This window comes from Micropterus salmoides, unplaced genomic scaffold (assembly GCF_014851395.1).
Source record: "Micropterus salmoides isolate LMB-PRFRI ecotype aquatic unplaced genomic scaffold, ASM1485139v1 Ms_hic_scaffold_18, whole genome shotgun sequence".
Lineage (NCBI taxonomy): Eukaryota > Metazoa > Chordata > Actinopteri > Centrarchiformes > Centrarchidae > Micropterus > Micropterus salmoides.
This window is the reverse complement of record NW_024040928.1, coordinates 22,971,901-22,985,983: the sequence shown is the minus strand read 5'-3', so window position 1 is coordinate 22,985,983 and position 14,083 is coordinate 22,971,901. Positions and strand designations below refer to the sequence as shown.

General features: G+C 39.1%; 1 pseudogene; it reads right to left on the bottom strand.

Annotated features, from left to right (window-relative positions):
* Positions 1 to 14,083, bottom strand: part of LOC119909484 — a 47,278-nt pseudogene that overhangs the window by 664 nt on the left and 32,531 nt on the right.

Sequence of the window (14,083 nt, the reverse complement as noted above, 5' to 3'; positions counted from 1 at the left end):
CTTAAAAACATTTTAGATTCAATGTTACAGGCAACCTGCAAGTCTTGTATCTTCAAGTGGTGATACTGATGTCATTGCTGAAGGTGTGATTGACAGCTCCCACAGTCCAATTAACCTCGTCCAGTTTTTTCAGTCAGCCTGCTCATCTGTCCTGAAGTTTCCCTGAAAGAGAACAGAAACTTTATATTTGATTTCAAAGCTTCACTGTTTCACTGCAATTACACTTTCACGCTTTGGAAATGAGGATCTTTCTTCACTGTCATATATATGTGTACCTGACAAGGATGTCCTGGTTGCGGAGCCAGGTTGAGGTTCGGGACACCTCTGCAATTAAGCCTGTCAGGTTCCTGCCAGCAGAGCTGCTCAGAGAGGACAACCTGTCATCCAGCTGCACCAGGTAGCCCTCTGATGAAGTGATTGAGCCTGGATGGTTCTCAGCTCCACCTCCAGGCCTGTTGGGGAAGTATTTCATCATACTCTCACATGTGACAATAACTTCAAAGATCACAGTTAACTGCATTGATTGTTGAGTAAATATTAAATAGGCTACTATAGTGATACAACAGATCAACAGTGCATCTGGCTCAACTTTTGTCAGACTGCAATACAGTGGTTGAAGAAGTATTATATCCTTTACTTAAGTAAAATTACTATGACACTATGAAAATACTCTACAATAAGTAAAACCTTCATTCATTAACTTACTTAAATAGAATTATGTAAGTATATCAGCATTATTGACTGCAAGTATCAAAAGTAAAAGTACTAATTCTGCAGAAATTGTTCGTTGTCAGTGTTTTACTATTATATATAATAGTTTATCCTGTGAGAACTTAACTTTTGATGAGCTCAGACACAGCCGTTTTCATCTTTGTGGCAATGCATTTTCTGTCTAGTCCAAGTAAAAAAAAAGTTCATTTAGCTTAAGATGTAGGAGGATTTTCTCATCCCATAAAGGAACATTTAATCCTTCAGTTTATCTGAAAGATCAATTCATTAGAAAGAAAAAAGTTTTTTACTGGACAGAAAGGGTATGGAAAATGTTATCGGAAAAGTAACTAGTAGCTAAAGCTGTCAGGCAAATGAAGTGGAGTAAAAGGTACAATTTACTTGAGTGTGCTTGAGTAAATGTACTTAGTTACATTCCTCCCCTGCTGTAACGCAGCTGCATCTGGCAATCCTGCTCAAATATGTACAAATTTACATTCAGGTAGATAACTTAAACTTTAAAATGAACGTGACCACTGTGAACAAGAAGAATGATTACAGCTAAACCTGTTTCAATGTTCATACAGGCACACTGTTTTCAGACAGACTTGAAAAATGTTGAACCTTTAATGTCACTGAAAACCTCATCATCAAACTATTTATGTCCCATAAGTCAGTTCCCACGTCTCAGTCCGTAGAAGCTCCTGTTTCCTCTCTTTTAGTCTTGTGTCGTACCTTGATGAGGATCTCCAGCCTCTGCAGCCAGTTGCTGTGGTTCTGGAAGAGGTTCTCCAGTTTCCAAATGTTCTCCAGCAGGTCAACCTGAGTAGACACCTCGCCCAGGGTCTGCTGGAGCAGCCGAGAGCGCTCCGACATCCGGGTCACGTTCTCCATCAGCACTTCCTGGCTCTGTGAGGACACCTGGGAACGAGAGACTGTGGAGGGAGATAGAAAGACAGAGAGTGAGAGATTTGTTCTGGGTGTTGATTAACTGATCCTTCAGCTACAGCAAAGTCCCCAAATCATGTATCATTTACTATTAATCACTACTGTCAGCTTGGACCGAGCCAGCACTGTAATGCAGTGCAGATGTTGACTCAGTCGCCTGCACTAACTTTGGATGTCTCTTCTTGCTAAATGTATTGTTTTGTTATAGCAAGACCTAAATATTTTATGACTTCAAAACCAGCTTGGCGCACTGTGAGGTTCTCTGTGCTGTGCTGACGACACATTGTGGAAATTCTGCCTTCATTTTGACTGATGTTGAAGTTGGCCTCTGCATGCTGCTGTTTGTCCAATACTTGCAGGAGAGAGAGCATCAGCCCAAAGTGTTTAAAAAAAACACACGATGCATGGATTCGCAATGATGGAAAGTAACTATGTGTATTTTACTTGAAAACTGTACTTTTGAAGAACTTGTATTTCCATTTTATACCAGTTTATCTATAGGGACCACTACATTTATCTGACAGCTATATTTACTAATGACTTTACAGATTAAGATAACATGTAAGATTGTAAAATAAAACACATTGTTAAATATTAAAATCAGTGGTTCCTCATCTTTTTGGCCTGTGACCATCTTTGAGGTCACATTTCAGATAAGTTGTTAGCAGTTCCTCCAAAACGTAATGACATCAGACGGTTTAATTTAAATAACTGTTTTTGAGGGCCAAAGAGGTAAAATCATCCAACATTTCATAAAAGAAAGCCATCTGTCAGCTCAGGAGAATTTCTAGGATTTGATTTTTTCTTTCATTTTAAAGTCAAAAACCCTTATTCCTCCTTTGTTTCCAGCCAACTGGACTACTGTAAGTCGTTATTTAGTGGCCTGCCCCAGAAATCAATCCAACACCTCCAGCTTGTACAAAATACTGCTGCCAGGTTACTCATGAGAACTAGAAAAAAAAATACCATGTTTATCCAGCTTTGGCCTCCTCACACTGGTCACAAGTATGTTTGTTACACTGTTGACGTTCTCTCTCCATCCCTAGGCTCCAGTTGTTATTGACTCTCCCCTGATCCCCAGGTCCAGGCTGGGGACACAGGGTATTCAGGTGTTTGCTCCCTTGTGATCTAATCATTTTAATATATGTTTTGTGTGCTCCCATGAGTGTTATTTGTTTATTTCTGTTTTTATCTTGTGACCCTTTGGAGGAGGCCAGACCCCAAGGTTGAGAACCAATCTAGTATTGTAATACCTGATAAAATATCAGTCCAAAAGGACACTGTTCTGCAGAAACAACACTTTTACACAACACTTTTACTGTTGACAATTGTGAACAGAATTTTACTTGTAATGGAGTATTTTTACATTGTGGTACTGCTACATTTACTAAAGGATCTTTTTTTTTTTTTGACAAAAAGTAGGATATTGGTTTTGTTTCTTGTAATAATGTTCAAAATGCTAATTTGACCTTAAAAATACATCAACACAATTGGGACTTTTTAATGATAAATTGTAAACACACCAAACTTAAACAGAAATAAAAAGAAAGATAGACAAGATGTTTCCCTTTAAGAATTTGTTGAGAGTATTGGAACAACATGATCTGAATTACACACGTGTTTATTTTGCTGTAACATCACATTCACTGACAGTTAACATATTACTGATGAACCTTTCTTGTCTTGTTTTTGGCTGTGGCTTAAAGGCCACTTCTTTAGTCTTTTCTCTGTTCTCGACCGTGTCTAATGAGAAAAAGCTCCTTGGTTTCATGTTATGTTGAGAGCACGTTGGCATGGTAACGGCTCGATAGCCCGGGAGATATTTTGAAACCAGATCCTCAGCATTACGCCGTGACGACATCCTCTCTGCAGGACAGCAGGGACCCATGTGTGCAAAATACCTCAGTGGGCGAAAAAAGGGATTACTTCAGAAACGAGAGGAAGCAGATAATTCCCTTCACACATGCTCTTTGTCCCTAACAGCCCAATATTACACACTCTCTGAATGTTTCTATTTCCACGTTTCTGAGAGAGCGATAAAAGTGTGTTTCTCTGTGTGTGTATGTGTCTGTGTGTGGCTTCATGTGCTAGCATCAAGGCCAAGAAATGTCTGCATGACCTCAGAGCAAGAAAAGTGCTGCAAAGCTACACTACAGCAAACAAACCATCTAAATTCCCGCTAATTATCTGTGTTAGGTTTATTCCTAATGACCTGAAAAACTAAATAAGCCGACATCTCTCCACTACACAGGGCTCTTAATTGCTAAATGATGGTCTGTCAGCAGCAGTGTTTTTTTCAGAAGAACACACACACACACACACACACACACACACACACACACACACACACACACACACACACACACACACACACACACACACACACACACACACACACTAATTTAAGATCAACCAGAACCTGATAGTATTGAATTTCTTAGCATTACTACAAGACCAAGGAGATGATGAATAAGAAGAGAAAAATGAACAACTGAGAAAATACAAGATGAAAAATTAAAAAGAGAAGAAGTACAACATTGGTCGGTACTACTTTTTCAGACCATTTTTGCTGACACAATCCCTGCTCTTTGCTTGACTGGATTGGAAAACAACATGGAGGAAAGCCCTAAACAGCTATTGTGAACTAAATGTGAAGCTTGGTTTGCGTAGCTTTGCTCACATGATTAGAGAAATGGTCAAACAATGACAAATGTGAATGTATCTACAGTATGTGATCATGAGCAGCAAAGCCTCCTGATAATGATTTTGGAGTAAAGGAGTTAAAAGAAAAGGCGTCTTACAATATAAATCATCATTAATTCCCTATTATTCCCTCAATCTTTACCAACTAACTTCAATAATTTCTTCATCTAAACCATCAACCTGCCTCTTAGACCCCATACCGACTAGGTTGCTTAAAGAAGTTTTACCCTTAGTCAGCACTTCTATACTAGATATGATCAATTTATCTCTATCAACAGGCTATGTACCACAGTACTTTAAAGTAGCTGTAATTAAACCTCTTCTGAAAAAGCCCAAACTTGATCCGGATGTTTTAGCCAACTATAGACCTATATCTTACCTTCCATTTCTCTCTAAAATCCTTGAGAAAGCAAACAGCTGTGTGACTTTCTACAGAGCAATAGTTTATTTGAGGATTTTCAGTCAGGATTTAGAGCTCATCATAGCACAGAGACAGCACTGGTGAAAATTACTAACAACCTCCTTATTGCATCAGACAAAGGACTTGTCTCTGTACTGGTTTTATTAGATCTTAGTGCTGCATTTGATACCATTGACCATCAGATCCTATTGCAGAGACTGGAACATCTCATTGGCATTAAAGGAACTGCTCTAAGCTGGTTTAAGTCCTATTTATCAGATCGATTTCAGTTTGTACATGTTAACGATGAGTCCTCCATGCATGCCAATGTCATGGAGTTCCTCAAGGATCTGTCCTCGGACCAATCCTCTTCACTTTATATATGCTTCCTTTAGGCAATATTATCAGGAAATATTCCATAAGCTTTCATTGTTATGCAGATGATACTCAGTTATATCTATCGATCAAGCCAGATGAAACTCATCAGTTAGCAAAACTTCAAATGTGCCTTCAGGATGTTAAAACCTGGATGACCTATAATTTTCTAATGTTAAAACTCAGATAAAACTGAAGTTATTGTTCTGGGGCCCAAGCACCTCCGTGACGCATTATCTAAAGATATAGTTTCCCTTGATGGCATCGCCCTGGCCTCCAGCACCACTGTGAGGAATCTTGGAGTCTTTGGTCAGGACATGTCGTTTAAGTCTCACATTAAGCAAATTTCAAGGACCGCCTTTTTTAACACATCCAGTCTAAAAATGATGCAGAAAAACTAGTCCATGCATTTGTTACTTCTAGGCTGGATTACTGCAATTCCTTATTATCAGGCTGCTCGAAAAAGTCCATTAAGACTCTTCAGCTGATCCAGAATGCTGCAGCACGTGTTCTGACAGGAACCAGGAAAAGAGATCATATTTCTCCTGTTTTAGCTTCTTTGCATTGGCTTCCAGTAAAATCCAGAATAGAATTTAAAATCATTCTTCTTACCTACAAAGCTTTTAATGGTCAGGCACCATCTTATCTTAAAGAGCTCATAGTACCTTACTGCCCCACCAGAGCACTGTGCTCCCAGAATGCAGGGTTACTTGTGGTTCCTAGAGTCTCCAAAAGTAGACTAGGAGCCAGAGAGTTCAGCTATCAAGCTCCTCTCCTGTGGAACCAGGTTCCAGTTTGGGTTCAGGAGGCAGACACCATCTCCACATTTAAGAGTAGGCTTAAGACTTTCCTCTTTGATAAAGCTTATAGTTAGGGCTGGCTCAGGTTAGTCCTGAACCATCCCTTAGTTATGCTGCTATAGGCGTAGACTACCGGGGGATTTCCCATGATGCATTGAGCTCCTCTCTCCTCTACTTTCTCTCCCTCTGTATGCAACCTCATCCTATTATTGCATGTTACTAACTCGACTTCTCCCCTTTCTGGTAGTCTTGTGCTTTCTCGTCTCTCTCCTCTCTCCTATCACTTCCTGCAGGTTTTCTGGCTCTGGAGCTGTTGAGTCTGGATCTGTGGCTGCGGGTCACCTGCTGCCCCCGTGTTCCTGCTCGACACCCTCTGCTGCAACGACTATTGTTACTAGTCCTATTGTTATTATTGTTATTATAATCATTAACATTGCGATTGTTATCATTAACACTACTATAAATATCTGTACCATTTTTCATTTAGTCATTTAGTCTATAGCAACATCACCTTTACTGTCTGTACCTCTGTGTGTATATTGTGTAGGCTGCCTCCCTCTCTTTTTCTCTCTGTTCCTCTCCTGCCCTCTCTCTCTCTCTCTCTCTCCCTCCCTCTCTCTCTCTCTCTCCCTCTCTCTCTCTCTCTCCTTCACACCAACCGGTCGAGGCAGATGGCTGCCCACCCTGAGCCATGGTTCTGCTCGAGGTTTCTGCCTCTTAAAAGGAAGTTTTTCCATGCCTCTGTCGCCTAGTGCTTGCTCTTGGTGGGAACTGTTGGGCTTCTGTAAATAGCATCATAGAGTACGGTCTAGACCTGCTCTTTTATGAAAAGCGCTGTGAGATAACTGTTGTTGTGATTTGACGCTATATAAATAAAATTGAATTACATCAGCAGGATAAACCATAATTAAACTTTCTGTTGTGAAAAAAAGTTACATTTGTTATAAATAAAGCCCCCAAAACTTTCTACTGCCAGTTGTAGTGAAAGATTTGTTCCAATGCAGAGCCAGCAGATTCAATGGCTACAAGTGTGCACTAGTACGTTACTCTGTTCGTCATTCACCTCCCATTGGAATGAATGATTTCCAGTCTCCATTAGTCTACGATGTGTGAAGTTGTGTCCTAACAGCGCTTTGGACCAGTGTTCCTGCTATCCTACAATTCACCATGATCTACTTTACAACACAAGTCTCCACAGATAGATGTCACTTTTTATACAAAAAAAAATCTTCTTGATATGACTGACAAGAATGACCTCATGAATGTGTGTTTTTCATTGATTGTAGCCATAATTCTGTATAGTAAGTCATGTATATGCGAGAGACATGGGATGGCCTAATTAACCAAGCGTGATGCCCAAACTCAATTTACTCAATTTACAAACTTACAGAATTTACAAACTCAATTTCACTCTATAATCTGTTGCATTTTGACAAATAAATCAACCTTGTACCGCGTACAATAAACTTCCACATGTTTCAGTCTTAACTGGCACTTGGACACTGTGACAGGTACCTGAAATATGTCATACAAGCATTCACCTGCCTACTCACAAATACTGGAACTGTGGGTCAGAGGACAAATCCTAAGAAGATGATGAAAGGAAGAAGAAGAGGATGAGGAGTCGCTAAACCTTGATGAACTCAAGCAAGAAAATCTGGCTTTTAAACTCAATTTTCTGAAATGTTGACATTTGTGAAACAGTTTTCCCAGAAGTGACAAAATATATGTGGATACCACATCAGTCAGATAATCTTGTAAGGATAACTTAAAAGTTACAGATGGAGTGGCGGTACAGAGCTTAGTGTTAATGTAATTCAAGAATGTTTCCAAATTTTCAGAAATTTGTCAGGGGAACCACAGTGTGGCTTTGCTAGTTTAAGGTGTAGAATTACATTTCTTTACCACAGACTGTTTGGGGGCTGTGGTTCTCACAGTTCAGGACAACTGTGGCCTATTAGAGTGAAGACATACAGTATAAACTTATAATCATCTTGTTGCCAGAACACATTTGAATAGATTTTCCACCATGTGTCTCACTTTTTTCCCTCTGGTTTCACTGCCTAAAGTATAATCAATCAGCATTAGAAATCTTTCTCCACTAACTGATTGTCTGTTAAACTGCTGCTCTGTTAACCTGGAGAGCTCTGCACATACAATCAACCAAACCACAGAGGTCAGTGTCAGGCAACTGAATGGAGATTCAAGGCTTTCTGAATCACACTAACATTCCTGAAGCAATAATGATGGATTGTTTTGGCCACTTGGGGGCAGCAGAACAAGCTGTAAACACAACACTGACATATTATCACTTTACATAGGTGATATGTTAGCAAACAGTGTCCTAATTACACATCCAACAGATACAGAGCACTGAAGTCATGTTTATGTGTACCTGATGAATGAACATTCACTTTTCTTCTAGCTCTGTTTCTAGTCTCTGCTAACTCTGCTGTGATCACAAGTTCTTTTCTCGTGTCTAGTCTGGTGTTTGTTTGTTGTTCCTAGACAGGTATAATGTACAGTGGGTTTTTAAAGCTTTGTTGCTGAAAACAGCTGCCTGTTTCTGTTGGAACCAAGATGGTAAAAATGTGGGCCACTAAACATGGGCTGAAAGATGCTTCACAGAGCTGTGGGGAAATGCAGAGTCAGGTGATAATTCTTAATTTGATCCATTATTAATATGACAAAATCGATTAGGTCAGCTTCTAACTATCATTTATGTTTCACACTAAAGACTCCTTGGTTTACATTCACAGATGCTTTGCTTTCAATGTAATTTTGGTAATGTAGGATTTGATTGATACTGATTTGTAGTTATTTATAGCACACATGCAGCATATCAGTACATCCTAGATACTAGTGCGAATGAGGATATGCTCAAAGACCAAACGTTTAATGTACTATAACTATCACAATGAAAGAGAAAATAAGTTTGTTATGTTTTTCCCCATAATGGAGCAAAATTAAGCCACTCTTTACATGCATCTACCTGTAAGAAGGCTGCTGTGTGACGCTAATGATGAAAACTCAATTAATCGATCATCAGAAAATGAACGACTGATCCTGAGGATTTGCTACTTTCCTCTGTTTTATATAATTTTTAATGTAAATATTTTTTTGGGGAGGGGTTGGACTATTTTAAGACAATTTGTGATTTATTTAGCATTTTTCATTGTTTTTACAGACTAAACAAAAACTTAAGAAAAATATTGATAAATGAATCAATCATTTAAATTATTGTTAGTTGAGGCCCTTGTTTAAAGACCTTGAAGGATGGATTAATTTCATTTAATTTTACTTGATATAACAGAGTGAAGAGGCAGTGAAGTGTCCTCAGCTGTTAAACAAACTGTAGGGGGTTAAAATGAATAGCTTTATCCAGAATATCTGCGGGATCTCACTAGAGAAAAAAACATACATGAACATATTAAAACATTTAACCCACAGAGCTGTAATTGCACTTCTATTTCAGTCATCAACAGTCATAATGTCAGACTGCTGTTGAGTTACAGCAGGAGAAATGAGTCTTCAAGGTGAGCGCTGTGTGATTTCAGGTGAGGATGATGAGAAAGAGACTGAAAGATGAGACGTATGCCTGACAAATCCATTTCAGACCTCTCATTCTGTAGCTCAGTTCTGTAGGATGGGAAAGTCATCTTGTGTCTTTTCCATTTTCTTACTATTGTTTCCACACACACACACATACACACACACACGCACACACACACACACACACACACACACACCCCAGTCATATTCAAAACAGATTAGTTCCAAATTCACAGCTTCATGGTCTTTGAATTATTCTGTGGAGAATAGGACACTTTCCACTCATGTATCAAATACTGGGAGTGCAGGCCAGCGCAGCAGCTGGGCTTCAGTGTGTAATGTGAATGGATTCTGCATTTATGCTTCAGTCCTCACAAGGTCCCTATATATAAGCTTGCAGTGGGTTCACATTGCTTGCAGCATTTCATCTGCATAATTGACGAATATAGGGTAAACACTAGGGTAAAACATTTGCAAAGCAGATTTTTTAAAATATTTTAAATCGTGCATCTACTTTGTTATAGGATATATGCAATCAAAGCGATAAAAGTGTAGCTCTTCTAAAGAGTTAGCATGGCTGTGGGTCAGCAGGTAGAGCTGTCCACATTGAGCAAGACACTGTAAAATTTCTCCCGATAGTAAGGCCAGTGCCTTGCATGGTCTGTCCTTCAACTCTCTCATTCAGTCAGCTGGATTTCTAGATGAATAAAATAGCTAAAGGGTCCGACTAAAAAAAGAAGGAACAAACAACAAACCTTTGTTCTGTCTGTCTGATGTTCTGCCCCCCCTCCCACTTTCTCTCTCTCTCTCTTTCACACACATAAAAACTTGTTGCGCTATACTTGTGAGGAGTTTCCACAGACTACATTAATTTTACATTTACAACATTTCATTTTCTAGCCCCTTACTGGGGTAGGTCATTTATTGTTTGTTAAATTTGAAATTCTCTTTACATCCCAACAGCAATCAATAAATCAAATGCTCTGACACAAAGCTGAAAAGAAATCTTGTATCTGTTGCTGTCACAGGACTGTGCATAGTCATTTATTCCATCTGAATGAAATAGTTGGCTGGCCTACCTACCTACCTGCATGCACTCTGCCTGTGCAATCACTGCATAGGAAAATGTATTTTGGGGTAGTGGCCTTAAAGGAAGGGGGTGGGATTTTTTCAGTTGGATACTTTCAAATCTAGCAGTCTCTTGCTAGTTTCTCCAATGTGGTCTACCCAGCTTTAACCTAATCAACCTTGAGTGTAAAACCAAGACTTACCACCAAATAAACACACACACACACACACACACACACACACACACACACACACACATACACACACACACACACAGAGTGAGACAGGCTGGCTGGACAGTGTCATGGCCAGGGCAGAGAGAGGAGACAGAGGAACGTCTATCAGAGTTGCATTCCTCTGTGGCCAAAGCCAAAGACAACATGGTGCCTTCATTTATCTCTTTATCTGTAGTCTGTGTGGGTGTTTGCAAAAAACAACGATACAAAAACTGTATACCGCTAACATGTGTCATTGAAAACAACAAGGAACAGTTTTGTTAGCCACATGGCCCTAAATAAATTAACTTCATTAATTCTTCCACTAATTTAAGTTGGACGCAGTAGTAATAAGCAATGGCCTCGTTATGTACTTTACGTGTTTACATGTTAAGACATTAATAACAATGTCATCATCGTGTTTCTGTTTTTAATGATATTTCCTTAAGTTTAAATTTTAAATTGCATTCATGTTATGTTTCATAAACTACATATGTTTGATATGTTATGTTTCTTTAATGTTATTTTCTGCTTTTACAGCATGACTCAAGTCCTTCTAATCCAGTATAATCTAATTCGGTCAGTAAATCATCAGTATGAATGTGCTGGGGTCTGTACATGTTTCCATTTACACACATTCTCATTTTCTATTTTTTTTATTATCTTCCAAATTACAGGCCTTTCATGATCCATCCCTGTGTTGTGTTAATAATGCTGTACAAGTCAAATATCCTGCAGTGCTCTGCCTTGTGGCCCTGCACCCATGGTTACTAATCTCACTGCTTAGCTCTCTGACAGGATTTCTAATAAAGTTACCTAACAGGATGTATGTGTGCATCTGTGTGTGTGTGTATGTGTGTTACCAAGGAACGAAAGCAGCTTCATTTAGCTTTAAAGGACCCTTACCTTAAAATCTGTTTTTCCACAGAGTACACTATAACTAAGTTTTGCAGTTACGAAATATTCAATAGACTCATGACTACTTTTATTTGCATAACTTGTTAACACTTAAAATTAACTGTCACTATACAAAGTCCATTTTCTTTCTAGCTTAATAGATTCAGAAACTAACTTAAAATTGGACATAATGTAATGTTTGGACCCTCCTAAAGGAAACTGGTGATGCATCACCCAGCACAAGCAGCATGGTCAAGTATCAAACAATATAAATTATATTTCTTTCACTCACTACTTTTAGCAAATGTCTCGAATGAAACCATAATTTTAAGCAACATACACACATACAGAATCAGATTTTACTCATTGCACATGTTTCAAGTTCCACAAAAGCTTTAATTTCAAGAAACTTGTTGCGTGTTTGTTATATTTCATGTAAAAGGCTAGATTGTATACAACCTATACGACCTTCTGAAAATGTCAGTGCTATTTACAGACCACACTAACTTTGAGTGGTCAGTTTGAGCTTCTTTGTGTGTGGTAGTGTTTGCTAACATTGAAAAATTGTGTTTGAAAAGAGGCTAATCTTTTGTATTTTGTGATCTAGAAACACCATTTTCCATGCAAAGCTTGACTCAAAACAATTGTAGCCCTCAGTTGCTCAGAAAATGAATGAGAGAATGTAAACATGATTACTATGATTATATATATGTCCATTTATTCATCATCTAGAATGATCAACTATAAATCAATACCTACGCTGTCCAATTTACGGTATAACCACCAAAACACCATGAGCAAACAACATTTTGTCGAGCGTGACTGGGTAAAATGTTGTTTGCTCACAGGTCTTTCATCACTGGACCTCCATGAAGGAGTCAGAGATGGCTGATAGATCTGTGACACAACTTCAGAGCCTCCACTGGCCTCCTCCTCCTCTTATGTTGGCTTTCCCATCTCTAGACAGACATGATAAGCAGATGTCATGGAGGTGGTTTTGACTTTACTTTAAGCAGAACATCTTGTTGGAATCAAGCTTCTGCAAACATGTGACGCTCTTCCGACCAAACACAGAAACAATAAAAAGCCAGAACAAACAGTTCTCATATGTTGAGTCTGGTCTATGGAGTACCCGGAATGACCTTTCAGAACAAAGCAGGAATCAGACTCTGACAGAAGACAGAACGGACGCATTTTTATGGGCTAACGAATAATAAATCGTGCCTGGTTCTATCTGAAATGCAAATTAAAATCTTGAAATGTTGATTAGGTCGGTTGTTCCCAACGTTTTTGACTGTTGACCCCTTAATTTGAAGAAATATCCAGTTATGACACCTCATTATATGTTATTGTCATTGTGTGGACATGAGAACTCCTTTGCAGATTGTTTCAAGTTAAGAATTTTAAGAGGGAAGAAGAGGTAAAAGCATGGATGTCTTATCGCTTTAATCATCTCTAGGCACCCCTTTTGTTTCTTTCATCGACTTCATTGTTTCGTAGGGTCTGATTCTTGTTTATGTTTGTCGAGGGATAGTCTGTGCTGTATGCATTTTGAGAAGTGGGGAAAAAAAAGAATGAAATTTGGATGTGGGGCGGCTGTGGCTCTAGAGTTAGAGCTAGAGCGGATTGGCCGTTAATCGGAAGGTCGGCGGTTCAATCCCGGCTCCCCCAGGCTGCATGTCGAAGTGTCCTTGGGCAAGATACTGAACCCCGAATTGCCCCTGGTGGCTGTTCCGCCAGTATGTGTGTGAATGTTAGTTTCTGTTTGAGCAGTGGGTGAAGTGGAGCATTTACTTTAAGCTTTGTTACATAAACGACCTCCTGCACTGAATGTTGGCAGAGGATGTAAATTGTGTTTTGAAGATTTGTCCAATGTGAATGTTATCCGGAAGGACACTATAGAACAACGTTACTTGTCTCAGTAAAATTGCTGAAATGACTGCAACATTCCCAGACAATGTAATGTAACTTTAAACCCAATTCAATGTACTATAATGCTATAACTGACCAGCCAGAGGTGAAAGTGATCTAACCTGAGACCTGAGAAATATTAAAACAGCTGGTTCTCAGTTAAAATAGCAAATTTACCATCTGGATCTGCAACGTCTGTGTGTAAATGTTGTATCTAAGTTCTATTTGTAATGGACACTCACCAGCTCTCTCACATTTTGATGGCAACCATTTTTTAATATCCCTCTAATAATAATAATTAAGTCAGATATGGATCTTCATCTGTCACAACACTGCGTTTTCATGCGGTTCAGTGTAAGTGTAAGAAACAGAGCGATACCAGTCACCTTCAACCAGACAGAAGCTGACCAACATCCTACTTGACTTTGAAGGGATGCCAGCGGCAGGAAGGAGAGAAGGACATAAAGAAGAAAGAGTCTTTTTGTGAACTGCAGACCTGAAAGTCT